Source organism: Macrotis lagotis, chromosome 5, assembly GCF_037893015.1.
Source record: "Macrotis lagotis isolate mMagLag1 chromosome 5, bilby.v1.9.chrom.fasta, whole genome shotgun sequence".
Taxonomy (NCBI): domain Eukaryota; kingdom Metazoa; phylum Chordata; class Mammalia; order Peramelemorphia; family Peramelidae; genus Macrotis; species Macrotis lagotis.
Window position 1 is genome coordinate 225555708 of NC_133662.1, and position 14089 is coordinate 225569796.

The following is a 14089-nucleotide window of genomic DNA, read 5'->3' on the forward strand; positions in this document are numbered from 1 at the left end:
ATCAACAAGCATTTATTTATTCTTAATTTTTAATTTTTTTTCAATTACATGCAAAGATAGTTTTAAAAATTCATGTTTTGTAAGATTTTGAGTTCCACATTTTTCTGCCTCCTTCCTCCCTTCTCAAAACAGCGAGTAATCTGATATAAGTTATATTTCATATTAGTTATGAACAAGTATTTATTAGGAGCTTACTATGTACTAATAAAAGGAGTTATAAAACAAGGCATCAGAGGGTGGCTAGGTGGTGCAGTGGATAGAGCACCGGCCCTGAAGTCAGGAGTACCTGTGTTCAAACCTGGTCTCAGACATTTAATAATTACCTAGCTGTGTGGCCTTGAGCAAGCCATTTAACCCTATTTGCCTTGCAAAAAGCTAAAAAAAATAAAATGAAACATTTCTTTTTCTCTCTTATTGCACTCAAAAAATGAATACTGGGGATATATATATATATATATATATATATATATATATATATATGTTCATCCAAAAAATGCAATTGTACATATATATTTATGCATGCACATAAATATGCATATACTTGTAAATGTGTATTTGCATATAATGTACATAAAACACATGCAATAGACATGCATATCTACAAATATATAACTACACACATATATGCATATGCAATCCATGTATGTGTTCCTATATATGACCATATCTATACCTATATATTTAATCTCTATCTAAAAATATCAAACTCTCTATTTTTTTAAAGATATTAAGTGATAGTCTCCAGTCTGTAAATTTCTACTTGTTGAAAGTAGCATTAGACCTGATAAAAAACCAAAGCTTAAAATATGGGAAAAAAAGAGGTTACTCATCACAGGCTTTGTGATGCTACTTCAGGCTGCCCACCCCCAGACCTAGTTCTTGGCTTTCTCCTCCTACAACCCCTTTATACAGACTAGTAGTCATCTTTTGATGAGGAATTCACTAGGGAGACATCTGCTTCAGAGAAACTGGTTTGGTCGTACCTTTGCTGCCCTCTTCTGGGAACAACTGGACAGGATTTTAGTTGGGTCTTTCAAAAATTCATATACTTGATTATTTATATATATATATATATATATATATATATATATATATATATATATATATAAAATAACAGGATCCCAGGAGTAGCATCATATAGAAACAGGATTTATTTGAACACTCATGTAAACAAGAATGTATCCTCATTGTAAGCCAGGACCTTTGCAACTAAACCAGAAAGAATCTGATTGTCACCAGTCCAAATATCCTTATTGGGTTCATCTTGAACAGATACCAGCCCATAGTGTCGATTAAATTCATCAAAATTTATGAAAGATATAAACCAAGAACCAGAAGGGAGCTCATGAAGTCTTAACTCCTTATTTGAGAGATGGGGAAACTAAGACTCAGGGAGATGATCCTATTTCAAAAGACTCTTTCCTTCACCTGGAAACCTTGCCTCTCCCTCCTATTTGTCACACCTTTCCCTAGTTTCGGAGTTTATTTGTTCACTCCTTTTTCTTTTTCTTTAGTTATATAATTCTTCACATCTTTTTTTCTCAGGTTAGTGGTTAATTGAACTGATCCTTCCTTTCTTCTTTGATTTCTTTCATTTGTTAGGGGTCTTATTATTTCTTGTAAAAAAAGATTTCTTCACACCCCCCCCCTCCTTTTCTCGGTCTTTAACTTGTATTCTTACCCTCCAACAATCCAGCCCCTAACTTGCTCTCTCAAAGTTACTAATGATACAATCAGTCCCTCAGGCTCACAACCTAGGAATCGTAATGTGTAACTGTACGCTTTATTAACTCTCACTCCCCCCACCCCATCTAAGTTGTTACCAAGGACTATTGCTTTCACCTTTGCAACCTCTCTCCACTATGCCCTCTCCATCCTTTCTCTCCTCTGACTTGTGATGTAGACCCTCATCACCTCACAGTTGGACTATTGTAATACTCTGTTGGTGGGTCTGCCTGCCTTAAGACTTTCCCCACTCCAATCCATCTTCCATTCAGCCACTAAAGTGATTTTCCCAAGCTCAGGTTCAACCATGTTACCTCCCTACTCAATAAATTCTCCAGGAACAAAAACAAAATGGTCTGACATTCAAAGCCCTTTATCACCTAGCCCCCTCCTACCTTCCTGGTCTTCTTATACCAATGTCTACCTTTCAGTCCAATGACACTGGCCTCCTAGCTATTTCACAAACAATACACTCTATCTTTCAACTACTGGCTTTTTCTCTGATAGCTCCCTGTGCCAGAAATGTTCTCCCTCCTCGGCTCCAGCTACTGACCTCCCTGGCTTCTGTTAAATCCCAATTCCAATCCATCTTCTATAGGATCACTTCCCCATCCCCTCTGAATTAGGACTTTCCTTCTGCTGGTTATTTCCTATTTACCCTACATATAGCTTGATATACATATATGTATGTATTCATAGCTACATATGCTTACATGTTGTTCCCCTATTAGACTGTTAGCTCCTTGAGGGCAAGGATTGTCTTTTAGCTCTTTTTGTATTCCTAGTACTTTGAACAGTAACTATCCCTGAGTAAGAACTTACTAAATGTTGATTTATTGATTATACCTATTACTGCTTTAATGTCTATCATCATTGTGGAACTAAATCTTCTAAATTACCCCTTTGAACTCCATTTTGTAAACTATTTCTATTTTACTGAGATGTTGCAAAGGTGAAATAGAATATATAATATAAATCTTATCCTTTCTCCTCATTTTTTCTGTTGTGCCCCGCTCTCTTGGAAGTTATTAATTCTTATAGGCCATAGAGGGAAGATATTAGTGTTATCTATGGATAGAAATTTTCAGGACCTAGATCTTGTGGTCCATTTCTACTCCTTTCCCTCCTCATGATCATTTCTATTCTTACTTGCCATGTAATTTCCTCTCTGGGTTCATGTCTTAGTTGGCTCCAGGAGCTCTAATTTTCCTTTTCCTGAGCTAGGATGCTGGCCATGGAGGCAAAACACTCCTATAGAAACTAAGTTCCAATCTCTCATTACAGATTATGACTTCCTCCCTTCAGGAGTATTCAATGGAATCTCTTCCAACCACTGAATCAAGATTTCTCCTTTTATTTCTTCCTGTTTCAATTTTTTCCCTTTGCCACCTCATTCATTCCTCCATAGACTACCTTTTCCCTGAGAGATTATGAGTTATTTTCTCTTTATATTTTACCATTCACTTGATTAAGAGGCATCATATCTTCCCTTCTAATTTCTATTTCCCTTTTATGCCATCCTTTCATTCTGCAGGTCAATTCTCACAAAACAAACTAAAACATTAATTCAACTGTAAATGAAGGAGGGGTTAAGTTTAGTTCATAATGTTTTGGGGTTGGTTTTCCACTATCATTTTTTCAGTTTCTTTTGTTTTCATTTTCACTACCATGGCTATTTCTAGAAAGAAATCTCTTTATGGTCCGTTTTTTATTTTTTAATTTTTGTTCCATAGTTTTTTCTTAGCTTCCCCCCCCCTTAATAGCATCTAGATAGTGTAATTTATTGGTCTACTTGTACTTTCCTTGGTAACTGTATTTAATGATCTTTTTGTGTTCCTATTGTTTGGTGAATTGCAAACATTTGGGCTTTTAGTTATGTTTGTTTTATCTTGTTTGGTATGATGCCTTATTGAATATTTATCTGATAATTAGGATCAGATTTATTGTGCTTATTGTATCTTGATATTCTTTTCAGAATATATTTTTCCATTCCCTTCAGTGGTTTCTAGTGGGTGCAGTAAAGCTTTGTTATCTGAATTTCCTTTCCTTTATATTTAAAGTCTTTCTATTGACAACTTGCAGGATTTGTTGTGGGTCATTGAAATTGATATATTTAACCACTATGTTTTTGGAATTGGTAACATAGATCTGTATATGTGTATGTGTGTATATGTTTTCCTAGAGGCAGTCTATGGATTCTTTTGATTGCTGAGGTAAAGAGAGATAAAGGAAAATAGAAAGTGCCCTGGCTGGTTTGATAGTTTTGATTGGTACTTTGTAGTCAGAAATTCTGAGCAATTTCCTTGTATTATGGTTTTCTGATTTATGCTCTTCTGGGTCATTAAATTTTGTCTATGATTTGTCTTTGAGATCAATGTGTTTTGGTTGTATAGAGATCATATGTTCCTTTAATATTATTGTATTGTGCTTCTCTTCTTCCATATTGTCTTGGACTTCAGTATATTTGAATTCCCAACCAATTGTTTCTCCTTTGCTTCTGTGGAAATACTTCCCACCATGGAATCAAATCATTCTTTCCTGTTGTGCAGGTCATAAATTTTGCCACCGATTCCTTTTTGACTTCTGCTTCCAATGTTTTTATTTCTCTCTTGAACCATTTGGGAACTACTATGGTTCTATGCTCTCTGAGAATTCTTACTGTTCTCTGCCTCATCTCATTAGGTGTTGGTTCAATGTATTTTGACTTACAATATTTAATTAGAGACATCTGCATTTATTTAACTGTCTTTGGTGGTCATTTCCCCTTCTGTTCTAGTATTATCTCTTTTGATTTATCTGTACTCTAGATTTTCAACTAAATTTTCTTCCTGAGATGTTTGGTAATTTCATTTATTCCCATTATATTCCCCCATTCATTTCTCATCTTCTTTGATGGCAGATCTTCAAGGGTAGTTGTACTTTAAAGCTGCTGGGAATGTACTTTTCACTGGCCTCACTCAATACCTGCCCCAAGGGCCTTCTGGAGAGACAGATTTAGCCCCAGTTGGATGCCAGTCCCATTTCCTTCAGGCCTGGTACAGAAGCACTCCTTCTGTCCAACACCCCCACACACACACACACACAAACACACATTCACACACCACTAACAAACTAGCCAGGGCACTTTCCACTTTCCTTTATCTCTCCTTCCTCAGCAAATGGGTGAGCAGAGTTGAAGTCCACAAAAATGATGGAGTGAGGGCAAGGGAGTGTGCTGGCAGAAACTATAGCAGCAACAATGAAATTACTGAATGGATCTCAGAGTACAAGCTAGTGGATTGAGTTATGTGTCCTGACAGAACAAGGAATTGAATAAACCTGTTAAAGATTTGCCTTTTCTCTTGCTAATTTATAAGATTGTTATCCTCTTAGGTTTCTTTGTGTCTTAGCCTTTAAAGATGAGTGCGTTTCCTTTAACTCATGTGCATAATTCCAATTTTGGAAAATTTTGAGAGTTCAGGAGGTCTTATTGGTGCTATGACTCTTAAATGTCCTAAATTTAAAAGAAAAAAAAATCTTGTGACAAATACATATATTCAAACAAAACAATACATCATCTTATCTTATCCATGCTCAATATTGAATGTATAATTCTGCACTTTAAATCGCCTCTGTCTTGAGGAAGGTAACATAGTACTTCATCAGACCTCTGGAATCATAGTTGGTCAGTCCAAATCTCCTTTTGTTATTCTACAGTGCTCAAGACAACATTTGAACCTATTCCACTGCTTCCCAAACCAGAACCTGAACTCATCAGCAGCTTTGCTCCCTGATCATCTAGGGAAACTAAATTGTCTAGGCAATCACCCATTACCTCCTGAATCTATCACCTAAGTTTTGTGAAGACCTGGAAAGGACATTCTAATTGGAAGCTTGGGAATGATTACTTCTTTCCTAAAGAATTCTTATTTCCTTTAAGATTCAGTTAATGACACCTTCTAGGTGAACCCTTTTTCTGATTCCCCTAATGGCTAGTCCCTTATTCTCAAATTACCTTGTATTTATTTTGCATACATATCTATGTATATGGGGTCCCCCCCCCTCAAATGTAAACTCTGAGAGAAGAAACTGTTTTTTTGAATTTCTGCAGCTAGTACAGCACTAGCACATAAAGTAGGCATTTAATAAATGATCGTTGATTGATTCCTTGCCAATCCAACAAGCATAAATTATATTCTGATTTTCTGTTAATCCATTTAGCTGTATTGGTGTTATCCATTTTAAATTGTTAATGCCCCAAAGATTAAACTAATTTGGTTAGATCTGCCCAATTTGAATGATAGGCATATGATAATAGGCATCAAGTGTTTGGGTGATACATGATCATTTAGGAATAGATAGAATCATCAGGCTCTTCATTACTAACAAGTTTCCGGACACCAGATCTTTGTCACTAGGACAAGCCCTGGGCAGATGTGGATTGATAGGATGGGACCTTGTGGCATCACTACCTTCCTTCTCTACTTGTACTCATAAACTGCTGAACTGCAATGGAGGATTGCACATCTCTATGCTCATTAAGTCTGCTAAGTTTGTCATCTAATCTCAACTGAATTCTCCGTTCTATATGATGATTGTTTTAGTCTTTCTTGGTTGAATCTCTATTGCAGTCTCCATTTAAGAGGATTGGATGGCTGCTAGCATACTCTCTGGCTTTTAGAATTCTATGGTTTTAATTATTTCCTCTTTTGGAAGTAAATCTTCTGTCATCTGACTATATAACAATACCATCAGGATTTCACTTTAACCAAATAAAATGATATTCTTCAGCCCAATTGCCATCTTCTGTTTTTGAAATGTCCAATTAATGACAATGACAATAACAATATTAACAACTCAAATTTATATGTTTTACAAATTGTTACAAATTACATATTGTAACTCACAGTAGATAGAATAAAATGTTTATTAAGTGTCCGTTGTGTTTAGAGAATTATCTTAGACCCGGGGGGGGGGGGGGGATGAGTTAGAGGTACTTGGCATGGAGGAGATAAGACTCAGAGGAGACATGGCAACCGTCAAATATTTGAAGAGCTGCCATATGGAGGAGGGATTAGACTAGTTCTGTTTGTGGTCAGATAGGAACTAGATACAATGTGTGAAAATAGCATAAGGGCAGATTTAGGGTTGATGTCAAGAAAAATGTCCCAATTAAAACTCCTGAAAAGTGAGTGTGCTGCCTTGAGAGGTAATGAGTTTTCCCCTTATTGAAGGACATTGAACAAGACCAGGTCAGATATATCACAGAAGGAATTCTTATCTGCATTGCTTTGGATTAGGTGGCTCCTAAAACCACTCCTATCCTCCTTCCAACTCTGTGCATTCTAGCTCTGATCATTTGTAAATAAACTGCTCTACTAAGCACTTCCATTTCTTCTCCCCTCCCCTGCTTCCCAACCTTCTGCAATCTGGCTTCCAAGCTCATCATTCAACTGGTCTCTTCAAAATCATCAATGTTAATCTCCAGACCTCATGGCTTTTCTCAATTCTTATCCTTGATCTCTCTGCAGTCTTTGACACCGTCAGTAATTCTCTTCTCCTGACTGTTCTCTCCTACTTAGAGTGGTGGCACTGCTCTCTCCCCTGGTTTTCCTTCTATTTGATAGCTCCCTAGGTCTCCTTTGCTATAGCTTCATCCAGAGCATACCTACTAACTCCAGCTAAGGCACTGTCCTGAATTCTTTTCTCTTTTTCTCTCCTTAACTGTAGACCTCATAAGTTTCTATTGGTTCAATGACCATCTCTATTCAATTGATTCCCAAGTGTATTTTATCTAGCCCCATTTTCTCTCTTGAGCTCTAATCCCACATCACCAACTACCTTCAGACTGGATGCCCTCAAACTCAACATATCTAAAAAAGAAATCAGTATTTTTCCTCCAAAACCCTGACTGTACACACACATTTTCCAAAGAAGTCACAAATGAACAACTGTTCACACACACACAAACACCTTGAGCCAAAATTCTGCCTTAGACAATAATAAACACATTCTCCTACACTCACACGCATCCAGTGGTTCATTTGGAAAAGGAGTTGAGATATTAATAACAATGTGATGCGTTAGTCTAAGTAATTAATGTTATTTTACTTCAACAATACAATGTCTTTTTTTAGGGTCTGTTTTCCTGTGTCCATACTTCATCAGCTACAACCCCTGCCAAAATTTATGAACTCTTTTGGTTGCTATGACCAAAAAAATTAATCAGCTTGTGGTTAGTCTCCTCATGACATACCTTTTTTTTTTTAGGTTTGTGCAAGGCAAATGAGGTTAAGTGGCTTGCCCAAGGCCACACAGCTAGGTAATTATTAAGTGTCTGAGATCCGATTGAACCCAGGTATTCCTGACTCCATGGCCAGTACTTTATCCACTGCACCACCTAGCCGCCCCATGACATACCTTTTTAATGCAGACTATCACATTCACTCTTCAAACTTCTTCCCTGCTGCAACACACGTTATTGCTTCTCCTATTTTTTCTTTTAAATCTTGAATGATCTGATCATCTGCTACTATCCATGCTCTCTCCTCTTCTTTTAGGCTAATCTGAGAGAATTATCTTGTTCTGGCTACCTCTATTTCCTTTCCTCACTCTATTAACCCTTCTGGAATCTGGCTTCTGATCTCATGATCTCTTAATTGCTTAATCTCAGTCCTCATCTTTCCTGTCCTCTCTGCAACTTTCTGACATTATGACCATCTCCTGGAGACTTTCTTCTCTGTAGGTTTTCAAGACATTATTTTGTCTTCATACCTCTTCTCCCTTCTCTTATCTGATGGCTCTTTCTCTGTTTCCTTGGGTGAATTTTCATTTAGGACACACTAATCACAGGTGTCCCTCATGTTTCTGTCTTGGACTTTGTTCTCTTTTCCCTCTATATTATTTGATCTCAATAGGTTCAATTATCTCTGTGCATATGACATATGCAGTACCACTCTCTCTTGAACCCCAGTCTCCTGTCACCAATTGCCTTTTGGATATCTCCAAATGAATGTCTCTTAGGTCTCTCAAACTCAACAAGTCTAAAATAGAATTAATTATTTTTGCCCTACCTCCCAAACCAGTTATTAACATCTTTGGTGTTATCCTCAGCTCCCCACTCTTACTTAACCCATGTATACAATATTATCAATTTGTTACTTTTCCCTTGACATATTATATAACTCCCCCATCCAATTACAGGCCCCCAAAACCTCTCACTTAGACTATTTTAATAGTAATAGACACTCTAATTCAAAGGTAGGGAATCTCTGGCCAGGTGCCAGGGGGCCATATTGGTCTGGTGTTGTCAAGGCAACCAATTCAATATATAGCTTTTTAGGGGTGAATTGTTTGACCAAATGTAACCTGCAAATGATGTTATATTCAAATGGTTCTTGGAAGAAAAAGTTCCCCATTCCTCTAATTGATCTCTCTGCCTTTTTCCCCCCTATTCCAGTTATCAAAATGATTTTCCTTAAGCAAGGAACTGAACATATTATTCCATCCTTCCTACCCCCCCAAAATCTAAATATTTACATTCAATTAAATTGTAATAGCTCCTTATTATCTTCAGGATTGGATTTAAAATCCTGCTGGACATTCAGAGCCCTTCCCAACCTAGCCTATCTCTATCTTTTCAGTCTTCATCTTTCAACTCCACCTATGTTCTTGCACTGGCTATGCACCATGCTGCAATGTTCTCTTTCAGCTTCTCTAACTCCTTTCAAGAGCTAGCTAAAATCCTACTTTCTATAGAAGTCCAACCTCCTTTCCTACTTCTTTGCAGTTTTTTCCTGCCTTCCATGAGATATATTTTTCATTTTCCATATATTTTGTATTTTCCTAGGTATTTACATTTGTCTTTCTTATTAGAATGTGAAGTCTTGAAAGCAGGGACAATGATTCACACAGTGCCTGGCCCGTTTTTGTAGCTGAGTCATTTCAGTTGTATCCAATTCTCTGTGACCCTATTTGGAAGTCATCTTGGGTGAAGATACCGGAGTGTTTTGTCATTTCCTCCAACTCATTTTACAGATGAGGAATCTGAGACAGTTAAGTGACTTCTTCAATGCCATTCAGTTGGTAAATATCTAAGGCTGGATTTGAACTCAGGAAAATGAGTCCTGATTCCAAGCCTAGTGTTCTATCCACTGTGCCACCTACCTAGTCATCCACCTGGCCCATAGTAAGTACCTAACAAATGATTGCTAACTCCCTGACACGGATCAATCTTGAAAAGTCTGGCAGAAGATTTTGGTTCCCTTGAAATATTGCCTTCAGGAATTTAGGACACCTCTAAATCACAAAATGAGTCATCAAAGTAGAGGAAGCAATAATTATGTCTTCTACTATGGTGAGACTACATCCAGGATACTATTACAGACCATTTGCTGGGTATAGTTCTGGAAGACACGGACAATATTCCCGAACAAGGGCAAATAGGATAGTGAAAGAATGCATTAATTACTGGAGGAAAAAAAGGGGGGTAGAGTTGGGAGAGAGGGCTTTTAAAGTATTCAAAAGGCTATCTCATTAAAGGATTCAGTTTACCCTATTTAGTGCCAGAGGGACCAAAGGGTGGCAGTCGCAATTCAATTTCATCTCAATATAAGGAAAATGTCCTAATCTTTAGAGCTGTAAAATGTGAAGTAGTCTTCCTTTGGAGGTAATGGGAGGTCAAGTGCAGCCTAAAGACTTGGTGGGCATGCCATAAAGCCCAAGAGTCAGACTTCTAAGTTTGCTCTCTGAGGTCTTAAACTATGACTATAATTAGCAACAACACGCCTTTACTGTTTCTATGGCAGGAGCCTAGGGTAAGTTTAAGCTCTTTTTAAGGTAAAAAGTTTAGGACAAATAGACTTGTCTGGAGGAAATATAGAAGAGGGCTAGCCAGAGGTCTTGGGTCCACATGGGGATACAAGGGTTAGGGAAACAAATTCCAGAAGGTCTGAGTCATCAACAGCCATAACAAACAGAACTCAGCAGAAAAAGAGGAGGGACTGGACATCTAGCCCCACAGATGGTGGGTGGACTAGCACTGGACTAGACAGACCTAATGAAGGACCTAAAAAACATTAAGGCCTAGTCCTCTGCCACTAAAGATCATTATCATTTAGCACAGAATCTGGGACACGTAGGCACTTAATGTTTACTAAATTGAAGTAATTTATAATTTTCCTGTCTTAAAATTGCTGTGGTAACTTGCCCTTTCTGTATTCTTGCCCCCAGATTCAAAAGGGTGGGACAGTTAGGCGGTACAGTGGATAGATTGCCAGGCCTGAAGTCAGGAAAACTCATCTTTCTGATTTTAAATCCAGTCTCAGATTTTTTACAAAGTTTTTGCAAGGCAATGGGTTAAGCGACTTGCCCAAGATCACACAGCTAGATAATTATTGTCCGAGGTCAAATTTGAACTCAGGTCCTCCTGACTCCAGGGTAGGTGCTCTACCACTTCACCACCTAGCTACCCCTAGCCTCAGACATTTACTAAAATGTGTGTCCCTGGGCTAATCACTTAACTCTGCCTAAGTTTCCTAATCTATAAAATGAGCTAGAAAAGGAAAAAGCAAACCACTCCAGGGTCCTTGCCAGGAAAATCCCAAATGGGGTCACAAATGAATAACAATGGTTAATGGATAAAGATGACTTCAAACCCAGAAAAACCTGTATTCAAGTTTCATTTCTGACACATACAAGCTATTTGATCTTGAGTAAGTGACAAAATTTCTCAGGAATCTCTCTAAGATTATAAGGAGCAGAAAAATTGCCATTATAGAGGGATATTTGTTGCATATACAAATGAAATCAGAGCTAAAGGTCCAATCCCTTCCACCACCACCCCCCAAAATGGAGGAATAGAATCTTAAAAAATGAAAACCTAACACATGCTGTTTTTAGGAAGCACAGCAAGTTTAGGAAGGAAAAGGTCAGTATTTACTTCCCCAGGCAAAACTGGGTGACAGGGGACTGAATGGCAAACAAAAACGAAAAAACAAGTCAAAATATCTGTAAGGGGGCACTGCAGTCAAGTCTTAATTTGGCTATAGGTCATTATAGGGACAAGGATAGTCACCAACTTGTATAATGCAGGTTATCTTGATGTTTAATGCCACAGGTGACATGGCTTTGAAATTGCAAATGTAACTATTTTCAAACCTTTTGCTCTTAGGATCCTGTACTCTTCAGAATTTCTGAGGACACTCTCCTAAAGTGCTTTTGTTTTTTGTATCTATTGATACTTATATTAGAAATTGAAACAACTTAGTATTATTATGAAAAGTTTTGATTTCAGATTCCTTCAAAGGGTCTCAGAGATTTCCAAGGGATCCCTGAGGACTAAGACAGCAGTGGACTTTGATTTGGGGAGGTAAATAAGTGGATGAAAGAAAAGGGGAGCTTAATTATCCTTAGAAGGCAGAGAGTGTAATGAACTAGGTAAGATCCTAGCTTGAAATCAAGACCACCTGGACTTAAATCCCACCTCAAAAACTTACTGTGACACTGGGCAAGTCACTTAGGACCTCAGATTCCTGTAAAATGAAGTAACTATATCCTGACTTCTAAGGTCCCTTCTAGTTCTAAATCTATGACAAACCTATGATTTTGGGGGTACAATAGGAAGGAGTTCATTTTTACTAACTGTACAAAAAGACTTCTAACTCCCTAGCTCCTTGAGGGCAAGAACATATTTTTTTTTGTTTTTGCCTCTCTTCATATCCCCAGGGGCTTAGCAAGGTGTAGCTCAGAGTAGGCACTGAATAAATGAGAGATAATAGGCAAAGTACATTGACAGTTAATTTGAGTTTTTCCTTAGAGAGGAAGGTGCATTTTCAAAACCATTTTCTGTTAAACTTAGAAAACATCACGTTTGTCAAGGTGGAAATATTAGTCTTAAAGAAATCATAAAACTGGTAGTCCAATCCAGTCTTCCACAACTTTCACAAGAACTTGTTTATTAGATTGTGATCCTTTTGAGAACTGGGATTCTCCCTATACTCCTAATAACTAGTGACACCTAGTAAGTAATCTAGATTGCATTCCTTTAGGGCAGTGATTTTTAAAATACTTTGAGCACTTCTACCAGTGTATGTCTATTTATCTATCTATACATATATGCATTTATATTTATTTATAAATTTTTAATAAAATTTTAATAATTGTGTTTACTATAAAGCACATAAAACAAACTTAAAAATGAGTAAAATTGAAATATTTGGTCTCGGAGGCAACAGTGATCTACCTATTTGTATCAAAGTAGGAATGACATGGTCAGATCCACCCATGACAGAGTTGTTGGTGTTGGAACAAAGACTGAAGCACATCTATTATTATTATTATTTGGGGGAGGGTGCAGGGCAAATGGGGCTGGGTGGCCTGCCTGGGGCCACATAGCAGGGTGATCTTTGGGTGTCTGAGGCCAGATTTGGACCCGGGTGCTCCTGGCTCAAGGGCCAATGCTTTGTCCGCCACCCAGCCACCCCTACTATTGTTACTATTTTATTTTATTTTGGGTCTTTTTTTTTCTTCTTTTAGGTTTTTGCAGGGCAGTGGGGATCAGGTGGCTTGCATGTCACATGGCTGGGTGATTGTTGGGTCTATGGGGCTGGATGTGGGCTCAGATGCTTGTGGCTCCAGGGCTGGTGCTTCGTCCATTGTGCCACCTGGCCATACCTACAATTATTTTTTTTAATTTAAATTTTTTTCTCTCTCCCCTTTATCGCCCAAGCAAGTCTATATTCATGGGGGGAGGGGTATTTTGTTTACTCTTAAACAAGAATATTTTATTAATGTAAAAAAAATTGTACAAAATAAGAATTAAAAATAAATTCAAAAAAATAACTAAATTTTAGAAATACCAATTGGGTGGCAGTTGTGTGGAAGATGGACTGAGTAGGGAAATCAAGTGGGACTTTACTGTCACAGTTCAGGGGATAGGTCATGAGGGTCTGAGAGGTGCCTATGTTGAGTCAAGTGAGAATGAATGAGAGACGTTCTGGAGGCTGTATCAACAAGACTAGCTAACTGACTGGCAGAGGTGAATGGATAGTGGTCGACAGATGTTTAGAAAAAAGATGGGCTCTTAGACAAAAACAATGTAGTGGGATTTTAGGTACAGATTAAACCCTATCTATATTTGATCATCCTGTGCAACTCAACTAGATGTCCCACCAAAATGAAAAAAGATGCATGGGTTGGGGGAAGGGAGGATGGTTAGGGCTCTTATCAGACACTGCCTGGGTGTGCTGCTGGTGCAGGTATCAGGGATGCAATTAGGCTATGATTATCTAGAGAGGCTGAGGCCTGGAACAGAAAGAGGAGGTTGGGGGCTAATACTGCTACTAGGGAAGGGGAAGGATTAATGAATGTTGGGGGGGATGAGTGA